The 14858-nt window shown below is 50.9% G+C and overlaps 1 pseudogene; it reads left to right on the top strand.

Moving 5' to 3' along the window:
* The first annotated feature begins 563 nt into the window (after positions 1-563).
* Positions 564-14141, top strand: LOC122480902 (annotated as a pseudogene).
* The last annotated feature ends 717 nt before the right edge of the window (positions 14142-14858 follow it).

The raw sequence follows: 14858 nt of genomic DNA, 5'->3' as shown, positions 1-14858 counted from the left end.
TCATTGACCCCCGTTTCTGAGGACAAGCCCCCCCCCGACCCCCAGCCCCTTTCCCCTGCTGCTTGTATTAAAGCACCATTCACAGCTTGCCCCGCGATCGTATGTTCTGTGTGATGGCCTGTGACCGTGTGTTCTCATGTGCCAGTGAGTGGGGCTGAATGCACAGAGGTTGTGCAGACTGGTGTGAGTGTGTGTGCGACCGTGCGGGATTCAGAATCCCCGTACGTGACCGTGTCCGGCTGTGCGTGCTTAGTGCGGATGAATGGACGAGTGCATATGTATGTGGTTGAGGCTCACTGTGTGTAATGTATGTGTGTGAACCTGTGTGGCTGTGTGTTATGGCCTCCCGATGCATGAATGTGGTTACGTGTGATTCTACATGGCTGCGTACTGCTGAGTGTCACAGTGTGTGAGGGATGGGGTGTGTCTGTGGATGTTGTGTGTGACTGCGTGGGCTTCGTATGATTCTTCGGGACCACATGCGTGTTCCGCGGCACAGGCCCAAGGAGGTTAGGGGTCCGTAGCCCCAGATCCACGGTCGGGAAGAGATAGGTGTGTGTGGACCCGTTGTGTGCTCTCTCCATTTCTAGCTTCTACCCCTGAAGAGCCTGCATTGGCTCCCACTTACGAAAGGAAGTGGAATTAGTCTGCAGAATGCTCTTCCCCTGGGTCACTGACCGGTTTTAGAGTGTTTTCTTGGAAGTCAGGCTGGGCTTCAGGGTAATGCCAGCCCATCGGAGCCCTCACAGCAGCTGGCTTCCAGCGCTGACAGAGTCTCAGCCCAGTCCTGGCTGGGATCCAGGCTGCCTCCCACCCCTGCGGGGACACAGCCAGCTTCTCTCAGCTCTGGCCATCTGCTCTCAGCCTCCCGTCCCTAATCCGGGTGCGAAAGGAACACAGGCACCCGGCTCCCCTTCTCTTCCCATCCTGAAGACAAGCGCATGCCTTTTAAGGAGTTTGCCGCCGACCCCTTCAGGGAAAGCACAGTGAGTAACAGAGGCATCGTGAAAACGAGGGATTTATAAATGTTTCAGACTTGAAGCAGCTGTTACAGCCCCGGCCGCTGGTGGGTGAACTTCCTGTCTGACCCGACTTGAAGAGGCCCACCTGCCCCAGGACAGATGACCCCGCCAGGTAGGACCCTTCTCACCACTACCCCTCCCACAGCTGAGGCAGGTCCTCTGCCTCTCTGAAGTGACTCTAGCTCCCTGGCTCTGTCCAGAAATGACAGAAATTATCCCTCTGGTTTATCCTCTGCAGATTAGACTTGGGCAACAAACGCCCAGATGTGCAAGCCTCAGGCGGCCTCTGTGTCTGCTGGGAAAGAATCTCTGGGCTCAGTGTCTGGATCATCCACCATCAGCCTGGTGTGGGCTAGGCTGAGAATGTGGTACAGACTCAGCAGAAGGAGCACCCTGAGGGCAGAGGGAAAGAAGAAATGAGGAGCTGGGAAGCCAGACCAACCTGCATGGAGACCTGGGCTAGGGCCAGGGAAAGTGTGCCCCTGCCCCCAGCACCAGTGGGCCCACAGGCCTGGGTGCGAGGGGTGTTGTAGAGAGAAAGCTTTGGACTTATGGTCCAGATACCTAGGCTCTGTCCTAACTCTGCCACCCAGTAACTGTGTGATCAGGGAACCCACTTGCCCTCTCTGGGCTTTAGTCTTTCCACCTTGAAGACTGAGACAACAGAGGTAATGAAATATGTGAAGTGTGGAGCCCGAGTCATGAGTAGGCACTCAACAAACATGACTCCTCATCTTGTAACCTAAAGCCAGTTGTTGACCACTTCCTGGGGGCTAAGACCCTTCCCAGCCCAGATGATCTATTTCTGAAAGAATCCATCTTTTCTTCCCTCATCAGAACGGGCATGGCCCACCGCACCCAGATCCCACAGAGACCCTGCTCAAAGGTAGGGGCTTGAACAGTAAGAAGGGAAGAAAGCTGGGGGTTGAGGGAGGTGGGCAGACATGGTAACAGGAGGGGCTTCCCGCAGCAGAGCCTGACATGGATGCCTGCCAAGACTCATCCTGCACCTCCCTGACTTCATCCATCCAACCTGCCCCTGCTCCCTCCCTTCCTGCCAACCATCACGTGTTCCCTGCGGCTATAACCGTGGACTCAGACCATTCCGGTTGGTGCTGTGGCTCAACCCTCCTGGATCACCCAAGCTAAACTCAACATCCTAGGCCCCCCATAGGCTAGAAAAATGAGTAAGATACAGCCTCACCTGTCAAGAACTTGTAACTTCAATAGCAAGAACACCTATTTGATCACACTAGCTAATACCACATGGCAAATTCAGCTGCCTTCAAGATCTAGACAGATGAGGTAGATGGCTGACACAGCCTATCGGTGAAAGTCAAAGATAATGAGGCATGGTGGGGCCTGGGGACCCAGAACAGACCAACATATCCTATTTCACGGTGGGCCAAAGGAAAACACAGCTGCTGCTAGCCACCTTCTGCGACATTTTCCAAGTCTCACTAAGCACCGGGCACCGTGTGAAGTGCTTTCATATATTCCTTTCCTTAGGTACCTCAAGAATTCTGCGATAGGGATTAGTATCGCAGGAGACGGATTCTGAAGTGACCGGCATGATCCCTGTAGCCTCAATGTCTTTGTGTAATCCCCTCCTTCTGAGTGTGGGTAGGACCTGTGACGTGTTTCCAACCAATAGAATAACCAAGATGCCAATATGTAACCGATATTGGCGGAGATGGTGCCGTGTGTCACTCCCACGATTACCTCATGCTATAAAAGGCTCAGTCTTGTTTGCAGGTTGGTATAAAGACATCCTCTCTTGCCGACATTGAAGAAGCAAGCTGCCAAGTTCTGAGAGAGCCTTCGGACAGGGTCTCCTGGCTGGGAACTGTGGGTGGCCTCTAGGAACTAGGGCAGCCTCCATCCAACGTCCAACCAGAAGATTTCGGTCCTATGCGGGGCGCCCGGGTGGCTCAGTGGGTTGAGCACCTGACTCTCGGTTTCGGCTCAGGTCACGGTCTCACGGTTCGTGAGTTGGAGCCTGTGTCAGGCTCTGTGCTGACCGTGTGGAGCCTGCTTGGGATTCCCTCTCGCTCAACCTCTCTCTCTTGCCCCTCCCCTGCTCATGCCCACATGCTCTCTCTCTCAAAATAAATAAATAAACTTAAAAAAGAAAAAAGACTTCAGTCCTACAGCCACAAGGAGATGAATTCTGTCAGCAACCTGTGTGAGCCTGTAAGTAGATCCCTCCCCATGGGGGCATCCAGAGGAGAACCCAGCCCTGGCCCACATCTTGACACCTTGTCCTTGCAGAGGACCCAGTTACGCTGTGCCCAGGCTCCTGGCCCAAGTCACTGTGGATGAAAAATACATGTGGGTTTTTTTTTAATTTTTTAATGTTTATTATTATTTTTTTTTTTTTGAGAGAGAGAGACAGAGACAGAGACAGAGACAGACCGTGAGCAGGGGAGGGGCAGAGAGAGAGGGAGACACAGAACCTGAAGCAGGCTCCAGGTTCTGAGCTGTCAGCACAGAGCCCGACGCGGGGCTCAAACTCAGGAGCCGTGAGATCATGACCTGAGCCAAAGTCGGACGCTTAACCGACAGAGCCAGCCAGGAGCCCCTGTGTTGTTTTAAATTGCTAAGTTTATGATAATTTATTATGAAGCAATAGAAAACGAATAGAAGTATTATCCCATCTTACAGATGAGGGACTTAATGCTCAGGGATGGCTCAAGCCATACAATGAGTATGAGCCAAGCAGGGACTAGAGCCCAGGGTCCAGACTCTGCAGGCTGACATTGTCTCCAGGACCCAGCCTGTGGCACTGGTCATTGTTCTCTCAGTGGCCGCCTAGATATGAGAGGAGTAATCCGCACAGCATTGATTTAATTACCATTGTTTTCATCTTAGCTCAACAATTTCTTGTGCTCCCACTGTGTGCCCGGCACTGTGCCAGGCACTGGGGACACAGCAGTGAGCAGTACAGGCAGAGGACCTGCTTTTAGGGAGTAGAAGGTAGAGTGAGGTAGCTGAACGATGACAAGGGATATCAGTGTGATGAGGGTTTCAAAACAAGGAGGGATGGGATGAACCGGGCAGCCAGCCTCGGCGAGGGTCGGAGACAGTCTCCTTGAGGAAGTGACAACCAGGTCCCTTGGGGGGGGGGAGGCCTGGTGGGGAGTCAGCCCCTCTCTGCATTGCAAGTGAGTGAGTGGGCGGGTGAGTGGGTAAGCTTTCCTGGTCACGGGTCCCCAGGGAAGAAGGCTCTCCCAGCAATGTGAAATCATCCTGTTTCTGTGCAGTGGCTTCCAAAACATCTTGTCCCAAGGACGCAGGGCCTCTATGACTGGCCCATGACGCCCATGATTCTGGAGCACACTTCCCGGATGCATCACAGGTGGATGGGATAGGGGTAGGGGTTGCTTAGCTGTGACTGTCATCCCCTAAACATCCCCGACCTCTGGCTGCAGAAGAGCCACAGGTGGGAGTGGAGGCAAAGCAGGCAGATGAGGAGGGGTGAGGATACAAGAAGAGCCAAAGAAAAGCACAGGAACTGGAAAAGGGACCCCCCCACCTGTGATCCCAGCTGCTGTCTGTGATGACTCAGCAGACCCAGCGGTCTTTGCCAATGAGCTGGCAGGATGGTATGGGTCAGGCAGGGTCCCAGTGGGAGGCAGATGGCACACTCAGATGGGGCCATTTGAGGAACATTCAATCAAGGGATTATGTTCAAAGGTAAGGGCAGGGTGTAGGAAATGATTCTAAGAACCTGGCCCAATAGCAGTCCATCCACCACTAGGTCTGATGGGGTGAGAGGTCAAGGGGGTGACTAGACCATGTCTGGGAGGAGAGGGCCCTGATGCGAGGCGTGGCCTCAGTTGAGTGATGCCGCCAGATCATGGCCACCCCACAGGAGGTGTGGGACAGAATAAGGGCCATGCACTCTCTGCCTCCCATATGCTGTTGGTGCTCCCCACTGGTCAAGGTGCAGAGTAAGGGCTCCTCCCCCCACCCCCACCCCCACCCTGCCCCATGCAATCCTCACAGACCCCCCTCAGCACGCAGAGCAGGGAAGAGAAGTTGTGGAGAAGACCTGGCAGTGAGAAGAGACCAGATCCCGACCCCACCCCTTCCCAGCTGGGAACGCTGGACGAGCTATCCGACCTTTGTGGGCCTCAGTCTCCTCCTCTGTAAAACAGGGATGCTGAGCATGCTTGTACTCAGTTGTTCTGAATCTGAAATGCGATGATGTGTTTAAGGATTCCAGCGTGGAGTCCTTGCATGCACTGGCTGGCTGCCAGCCCTTGGTTCCCAAGAGCTCAACAACAAGAACACAAAATCGGGGCCACTGAGAAGCCGGACGCCAGCCCAGAAACCCTGGACATCACACAATGCACTGGTGAGCTGTTTGCTCAGCAGGTCTTACAGTCCCTGCCAGGACTGGAACCCAGAAACTCTCTGTCTCCCTGCAGGGGCCTGAAGGGTGCACACACACACACATACACACACACACACACACACACACCGGCAGCAACTGCGGGAGGGTGTGTGCCCTGCAGCTTAGCCCCTCTGGAAAGAAGCAGCCCTGGGCCTGTTGGAAGCCTGGGGTCTACACTCAGATATCTGAGGTGGGTGGAGCGGTGGAAGCAGGACAGGGGCCCAGCTGAAGGACACTTGGCAGCCCGAGTCCACCTCCCTGTGTGGGGATGCTCCCATGTACCTGCACGTATGTCACTTAGGCGGGACCCCAGCAGTGACACGGCGGCCCTGCCTGAGACAGCCCTCTGAGCCTCAAGGACAGACTCTAGGCCCCACCTCTGCCTGCGGGTGACATAACATCAGTACCCAGAACAAAGGCCCTTGGTGAGACCCACAGGCCACTGTCCTTCATTGCTTTATCACCCACATCTCAAGTTCACAGGAAGAGGGCTTTCAAAGCAACAGAGTCAGGCTGGCAACACGCACGGCACTGTGGTTAGTTTTTTTCAAAAGAAAGGAAACTGAAACGGATCAAAGAACTGCAGGTGCAGCAGATTAAGGCCCTGCCCGGCAGGAGGGACCGGAGGGAAGGGAGTGAGGGCCGGGGGACCGGAGACCCTGCTCTCCCAGCTTCCAGTGCAGGAGTTGGGGTGCTGCTCAGTCTCCCCCAGAAGCAGTACTTGGGAGAAAGGAGACACGGCTGCCCCTACTGCTCTTTTGGCTGACAGATGATGACGTGGTGCGTGCGACAGGAGCAAAGAGGAGCAGCCCCGGGAGGCCCTGGCGGTGCTGGCGGCGAACCCCAGGCTGCCACTGCCCCCCTGCACTGCCCGGGTTTCCCCCTGCTCACCTGCTCGCACCCAGACCAGCGTCAGTCTCCTAACTGCGCACCCAGCCCGGGCTCCGGCATGGAACCCCAGCCTCAGTGCCAGGTCGGCACATTCCCTTTCCCAAAGCAACGCCATCCCTAGCGTTTCTTCCAATCCAGGGGCACCCAAGAGTCCAAACGGGAAACATTAAGTCTCCGTATCTCCTTCCTATGAGACTGTGGTTGAATTTACCAAGTTGCTTCATTTTTCTGGCTCCTTCTCCATTTATTTTATGTTGTTGTAGAGAACGAATCCTTTTTTAAAAAGCTTCTTTTAAGTTGTAAAATGTCCCCCAAATTTAGAAAAGCATAGGGAATTATATAATGAACACCCAGGTACCCCCCCTGCCAGCTTTATCAATTCTTAACATATCGTCACTTATGGTTTCCATGTGGTGGTGGTGGTGGTGGTGAAAGGGAATGAACAACATTTACCATTTCCTAGGCACTTCGATTTCTTTAAAAAAAATTTAAGTTAATTTATTTTATTTTTGAGAGAGAGAGCAAGTGGGGGAGGGGCAGAGCGAGGGGGAGAGAGAGAATCCCAAGCATGCTCGGCGCTGTCCGCACGGAGCCTGACACAGGGCCCAAACTCACCAGCCACGAGATCGTGACCTGAACCAAAATCAAGAGTCGGACACTCAACCGACGGAGCCACCCAAGTGCCGTCAATTTCTTTTAGAAGCATAACATTGTACATACAGTTAAAGGACCCTATGTCCTCTCTTCCATTCCCTTGTCTTCTTCCTTAGGAATAGCCACTACTCTGAATTTGATTCTCCTATAAAACAGATGCAGGGGTTACATGTTTTTTACAATTAAAACAATCCATACAGTGGAGAAGGACACAAAGGAAAAATTATACATCCTCCTGCTCCCCGCAGCCTCAAGTGCACTCCCCCTGAAGTAACCATTGTTAAAAACTTTCTATGAATATTTCCGGGCATTTTGTAAAATACCTACGAATTATTTTGCTTGCTTGCTTTCTTAACAGACGTGAATTTACACTACGCACCATGCCCTCCAAATTGCCTTTTGTTTCTGGTTGTTGCAGTCCCTTGGACCTTTTTCCATGTGAGTACTGATAAATCTACCATATTCTTCTTAACAGCTGCGTGGGATTCTACTTTATTAAATAGTTTCCCACAGAGGGGCATTTAGGTGGTTTCCAGCTACTTAGCTATTCTAAACAAGCCTGCACTGAACATCCTTGGCATATAGTTTTGCTCAATTGTGGGAATGCTGTATATCTGTAGAATAAATACCTAGAAATGCAGTTTCTGGATAAAAGGGTATTGAACGTTTGACATCTTGAAAGATATCGCTGAATCCCCCTTTGTAGAAACGATCCATTTAAACACCAACTAGTAACGCCCAAGAGTTCCTGCCTCCCCTCATCCTCAAGAATGTGTCTTTTCATACCGTTGTCAGCCTTTTATTTATCTTCTTCTATGAACTGTCTGCTCTAATCCTTTCCCCTAGCATTTTATGGGTTTATTTTTTACATCTGAATCTTTGATCCATCTGGAATTAATTTTAGATGCACAATGAGACAGACATTCTTTTCAATTAACAATTATTGTTTTTCCTACCCTGTAAATAGATGGAATTAAGTACCAAGATAAAGGGAGGACAGATTTCTCTTCACTCCTAACAGGCCACTGCTCCCTGATTTTTGCCTCCCCGCTTAGAACTAGCCCACCTCGAGGCTCTAGGTTAAGAAATGGAACACCGCCTCTGACCACCCTATCTTTAGAGTATACAGCTGGACACAATTACTCTGCAAACATACAGTTAGTCATTCAACAAAGAGGCAGTCGACGGAACTTTAGGGATTTTTCCCCAAGGAGAAGCATATTGCACGTGTGGGAAGAGGGGGTACACCTGGATATTTGGTGACCAGAGGAATAGCTGTGGCAGAATGCAAACAGTTGGCCCAAATCCATTCTCCCTCTTTCCTTATAATGAAGTTGACATCAGGCATGTGGCTAGGGACGTGTGTTTTCCGGCCCTGTGAATTTAGCTGGGACCATACACCTACGTTCTCAGTAGGTGAATGTGAGTGAAACTGGCATGTGTCCCTCTGGCTATAATGGCTTTAAAATATGACACAAAGTCTTCAACCCTCTTCCTGGCAAGAGGTAGGGGATCTATGACCCCTCCACTTGCACCTGGGCAGTCTCCAACTGTAACGTGACTTCTAAGGTTAGGGCATAGAGGTTTCTATCTTGTTCTCTGAGAACTCTTGCTCTTAGAGCTCTGAGCCTCCATCAAGAAAGCTAACTCCCCTGAGGCCACCAAACTGGAGAGGCCACATGTGGGTCCCCTGGTTCAGGCCTGGCTGAGCCTAGTCTTCCAGTCAGGCACCGGGTGAGTAAAGATGCCTCCAGAACATTCAACCCCAACCATTTGAGTCACCCTTGGTCATTTGAGTCTTAGCTGAGGCCCCAGAAGGTATAGAGCAGAAACAGAAGTCACCCTCCCTGTGTTCTGTCCAAATTCCCCAGCATTCCTCACAGACCCACAGAGTCTATGAGGATAATGAAATGGTTGATGTCTTTTAGCACATTATCTCAGGGCTGTTTGTTATTCAGTAATAGATCCCTGGAACCAAACCAAGACCTAGAAAACTCTTCCTCTCCTCCCTGCTGGCTCCAGCCCAGAGATGGTGATGACCTAGCTTAAACTATGCAGATGACAACTCCTAGGGATAACAGAGCCACAGCATGGAGGGAACCCAGGTCCCGAAAGGACCAGATGGGGCACTGCTGCCAGCCGATAAGAAACACTTCAAGGGTTATGTGAGAAAGGAATGAGTGTCTTTATTCTTTCAGCCAAACAAACAAAACAAAGATAGAGCAGTGAGCCAGGCAGACATGGTCCCTGCCCTCTGGGAACTTAGGTCTTTGACTGGGGAGGAGGCTAGAGGGAGGGGTCACAACACCAGATCAAACACCAAGGGTTATACAGTTGGTTATTTATATCAGTGGTTATCAGTTCTAGGCAGAGATATACAGGGAGCTATAAAAATAATTCGCAGGGGCTCTGACTCAGTGTGGGTAGACATGGAAGGTAGCCCTGAGGAAGTGATGCTTGACCAGAAGGGTGAGTGAAAAATTAAGTAGAATGGTAGAGAGGGAGGAGGGGAAGACTGTTCTGGCACCTGAAGTGGGTAGAGCATATGCAAAGGCTCTGAGTCAGGGAAATGGTGAGTTTGAGAAACTGAAAAAAAAAAAAAAGCCAATGTGAGCCTTGTGGGTCAGGCTAAGGATTTCAGATACGATCTCTACAAAATGGGAATTCATGGGAGTAATTCCAGCAGGAAAATCAGTCTCTGGAAGCTGTGTGGGCAACAGACAGGGGGCAGAGAGGAGGCCAGGAAGCTGATGGAGACCCCATCTGCGGTGGGGACTGTGGAGATAAACAGAGTGATCAGTTTCAGAGACACTTGGGAGGCAGTTGATAGGATTTGGGGGGTAAAGGAACTCACTGAGAGAGAGGAGTCAGGGATGAAACACCAGTGACATGATGTCTGGTCTATGAGTAAATTGTAGTGTTGGGGCCAGAGGAAACCTAGGCATGACCAAGTTCAAAGGCAGCTCAGAGCAAGAGAAAGGGGACTGGATTGTAAGTAGGGGCTTTGAGCAAGTCACTTTTCACAGTTTTATATCTTTGCCTGACCTATGGCACAAGATTGCTTCACGCATAAGGACAATGGCTGTACTCATTCATTCATTCATTTATTCATTCAAAACACATAGTGAGTGGTGCCTAGGATGTGCAATGGTACACCACGGTGTATTAGTGACAAGGCTAAGGAGAACAAATAGAGCAGAGAAGGGGACAGAAAGGGGAAGAATCTGAGGGAATCTGTGGAATCAGAGCAGGACTCTCCTTTAGGCAAAATATTAAAATATCTCGTATCCCAACAATATGTGGCCCTATGAATCAATTTCTAGGGCCTCGGACAGGGCGGTGCAAGTGACGGGGCCCAGAGCAGAGCTTCAGGACTTTCTTAGTAAATCCACCTCTGCTCATGAGTAATAGGGCTGGGGAGGGGGAGGAGCATGACTGTGGGTGTCACAAACAGAAATTGCTTCTGTGACTTACAGCAAATCACTCAATTACACTGATCCTCAATTTCCTGATCTGTAAATGGGGAAAACAATATCATGTCCTTATAAGGTTTTCAGGAGTAAATAAGGGCATATCAGTAAAGATCCTGGTTCATAGTAATAAGTGGTAGCTATTTTATTTCATTTCATTTCATTTCATTTCATTTTGAGAGACAGAGAGCACGAGCCAGGGAGAGGGGCAGAGAGAGAAGGAGAAAGTCCCAACCAGGTTGCATGCTCAGCGTGGAGCCCACAGCCATCAGATCATGACCTGAGCCAAAATCTAGAGTTGGACCTTCAACCGACTGAGCTACCCAGGTGCCCCAATGGTAGCTATTATTTTAATTTTTATTCCTACTCCTCACAGACGGGGAATCATGATCTCACCTTGGGGAGGGACCAGAAAGAACCAGAATAAAAGAGGATCGTGAGCCCCAATGACAGGAGGCCCCGTGCTGCCTGTGAGTATTGGGTTCAGTGACTCCAGGATGCACATATTGTGTGTGGCCTTTGACCCCTGGAACTGGTCTGTGGCAGTGGCCCTCATGTGCTACACTATGCAGTACCTTTGGAGATTACACATAAAGTAAGGACCCAGCTGTCCCTATGGACCTGGAGATGTGAATGGGATGAGCAGAGAGAGTGGAGGCAAGGCACGCAGCTGCCATTGTCTTCTTTGCATGGCTACCACAACCTCCCCAGAGCCTTCTCTCTCTTGCACTCGATGGCAACTCTTATGGAAAAACTGATTGCCCTGGTTGCGGAAGAAGAGGCAATGGCAATAGGACCAAACAATGAAATCATTGCAGTAGGTGTTGAACTAGTTGGTATGGTATTTGCCAGCAGCATTCTGGGAAAGTCTCTAAATGATGAACTTGCCGTCGTGGATGTTTTAGAAGATAAACTCAAAAAAGAGGAGGTGCGTCTGCAGCATGGAAGCTTACTTCTTCAGACACCAAAACTTGTGGCAGACAGAGATTACTCTGACTGCCAATTCTAAGATTGTGATGGAAAATGCAGGAGTCTGCCAGCCAGAGGAAGAGAGTCATCTCAATCTGGTGCAGGGGAACATTAATGTCTTCAGATTCATTCTTCTTCAGATCATCAAGGACAGCCAATTGCGTCATAATTATAGTTCCCGATCCGGTGGATTCTCACATATGTTACCTGGAGACTAACTGGATTACCTGAGCATGATGTGATTGGAAGTGAGTGCGAGATTTTGAGATCTTCCAGGTGAAAAACTTGGCATTCGTCCCAGCAGCTGCCGAGTTTGAAGAGAACATGGTGTCTTTAGTGAGGCTGTATGGAGTAGAGTGAATGTGGCAGGCATTTCTCTTTAGGAACTGAATCCAAAAATGGGAATGATAGTGAAAATTGGGAGGAAGCACATAAGACGGTGACCAGAAGTGCCTATGGAACCATCAAGCCAAAGGATATACCAGATAGGCTATTGGATAAGTGTGGCTCACCTCATTGAATGCATGTTGAAAATCTATCCAGGTGTCATCCTGTGTCAATGATGGGGAAGGGAATGTACGGCATTGAGAATGAAGTCTTCCTGAGCCTTCCATGTATCCTGAGTGCCCAGGGGTTAACCAGTGTTATCAACCAGAAGCTGAAGGCTGACCAAGTTGCTCAGCTCCAGAAAAGTGCAGATACCCTGTGGGACATCAAGAAGGACCTAAAAGATCTGTGACTTCTGGATTCTAGGCTGTAGAAATGTAAAAACTCCAACATGATTGGCCATGAATCTCTAGTTTCTATCCATGTACATGGATCACAGTTTGCTTTTTATCTTTGTAGATACATGAATTTGTGCTCACAGAATCAAAGCCTGCACTTGGTTTAATGCTTGCGGTATGAGCCCTTGAACAGACAGAATTAACTATTGGAGGCAAAAAAAGAAGAAAAAGAAAAGATAGAAAGAAAAGAAAGAAAGAGGGAAGGCTGGGGGCTCAAGCAGGGCTGGATTCCAATCCAGTGTGAGGACAGTCTAACATTGCCACGAAAGGAGTTTGTGCGGGCGTGGACAGAGCGCAAGGCCACTGCTCCTGCCCTCCTCCTCCTCTTCGAGTCAGATACATGTTCCAGGACCTGTTCCTCATGTTCCACGAGGACACAAGACTGTGCCAGCCTCGGGCACCCGGTGACTGAAAGCTCCCCCCACCACCTCCGCCCGGGCCTGGGTGTGTGGCTGCCACAGCAAATGCTCTCAAGCGTCTAACAAAGCAAGCTCAGCCCATGGTGGGTGCTGGTGACGTCTGATGGCCTAAACAATTAAACCCATAATCAGAGGGGTGCTCCAACTCGGCTGCTGTGGGTTTTGTTTGCCTACCAGTCGCAATCATCTTGCTGGGAGTGTGCATCAGCCGTTAGCCCTCAAAGTTCTGTTGCTAAGAGATTATGAACCAGATGATGTTTCCAAAAAATAACCACTACAGGATGTTCCAGGATAGAGGCATAATAACAGCCCAAACAGAACGGATATGCTGTTATTGATAAATCCTCGTAAAGAGCCAAGGAATGGGGCAGCTGGGGGTAGCCTGGCCATGCACATCCTATGTAAATTACTGGTTTGCCAAGATTTTAAATGTAACAAAATAGAGTCATCAGTGATACCCGTAAGGGACATGATCTGAAGTCTTCATGATTCCGAAAGTTCTTTCATCAACCAAGACGTGTCTGTTGGAGGCCTGTTGTTTGCCTATTCCGAGCATGTTTACAACCATCTCAGCCACATTTAGTAGCAGGCAGTGACTAAGCTTAACAGGGCTGTAACCACCCCTTGTTTGACACAGTGCCTGTGGGTGACAATTGATGAAGTGATTTAACATAGCTGCTTGCAGCCACCTCCACTATTGCTCTGTTGCCGGGGTAACAGGAACCAGTCAACTAACAGCAGCCCAGGTTAGAGCAGGACATTTTCCATCAACAGGAAGTCAGCAAACAGGGCGCTTGCAAGAAACTGATAGTCATCTGGCGCCTCGAACAGTTCTGTCCATGCAGTTTTCCCGGGAAGATGCAGCCATTCTGCTCTGGGTCCTCACCGAAGGCTCCTGGCTCCGCTCCCCTATCAAGGCGGGTGATACTGTGCAAAGTGGCTGTCACCTGTTAGGAGAGGAAGTCCTCACCTCTGTCGGCCTCCCTCCTGACCTGGGAGCAGAGCAGCACGATGCCCGCCTGACAACCCCCTCCTGCCACCCCACACCCCCTTCCCTCTCAACCCCCACCCCCACTGGCCCACTCTGCTTTCTATCTGGCCAGGCCCCTGGCCACAGTGGCCTAATGGTCTACACTTTATCCTGCCGGGGCTGGTGGTAAAGACCAAGTTGTTGTGTTCTTCTTTCATTTAACAGGTAAAGGAGCCGAGGCCCAGAAAGACAAGGTGAGGTGTCAGGGTCACGTACGCAGCTAGTAAGTCAGGAGGTAGCCGCGTGTCTTCTAGCCCTGAATCCCAGGATCTTCGCTGCTCTGTGGGCCCCAAGCACCCTCCGATGGAAACCGCACAGGAAACCGCCAAGTGTTGCAACGGCTCCCAGAAAGGGGTCAGAGTTTCCATGTGCCAACCCCGCTGACCCTCAGTCACTGTGGGGCCCTCAAGGGAAGGGGTGCAGGACCACAGGACTCTGCCTTCCTCCTCCCTCCAAGGGGCAGAAGAAGGTGTCATGAATAAAGCAAACCATTAAGATCCCAGACTTGGAAGTTTATTCTGCCAGTCACTATGTGGGGGACCTCGGGCAAGTTACTTAATCTTCTGCAGTGTTGTTTCCTTTCTAAAAAGTAGGACAAGTACCTCCCTACTTTATGGGGTTGTTATGAGGAGCGCATGAGATTAGACAGGTACAGTGGTCAGCAGGGCGTGTGGGAAATCCTTGACAAACGCTAACAGCAGGGGTGGCCGTGGCCCTGACATTATCGTCCTCTTCACCACCACCAGCACCCACTCCTGCTAGGCCCCTGGGGCGCAAGCAGGCAGGAGGCTGGTGCCAAAGGGATGCATTTCCCCGGGGCTCCCGGTGATGGATCCTTAATTTTTCAGAAGCTGGGCTCACGGAATGGAGAAGCAGCCTTGTGGCTTTCTGTGCCTGTCTCAACACATGTGCTTCCAATTGGCTGTCTTGTGCCGGAGTTCCCCGGTGCCCAGCCCAGCAACCCCAGCCGCCCAGTGCCCCCCACCCTGAAGCATGCGGGGGCTTCTGCCCTTGGCCAGGCCTGGGAGGCCTCAACAGCAAGCTGCTTCCTCCCCGCGGAGTAGGAAAGAGTGTGGGGTGCCTCCCTGCTCTGTCTGAAAGTTGCTCCTCTGAGAGTCTTAAAACCTCAGTGCAGAGAAGGACATCTAGGGAGGGCCGGGAGCCGGACAGACGAAGGCTGTGGTGGAGGATCGTCAATTCACCAGCCCTGCCACTTGCC

Source organism: Prionailurus bengalensis, chromosome C1 (genome assembly GCF_016509475.1).
Source record: "Prionailurus bengalensis isolate Pbe53 chromosome C1, Fcat_Pben_1.1_paternal_pri, whole genome shotgun sequence".
Taxonomy (NCBI): Eukaryota; Metazoa; Chordata; class Mammalia; order Carnivora; family Felidae; genus Prionailurus; species Prionailurus bengalensis.
The sequence above is the reverse complement of the archived record's forward strand: the minus strand, read 5'-3'. Positions and strand labels throughout refer to the sequence as shown.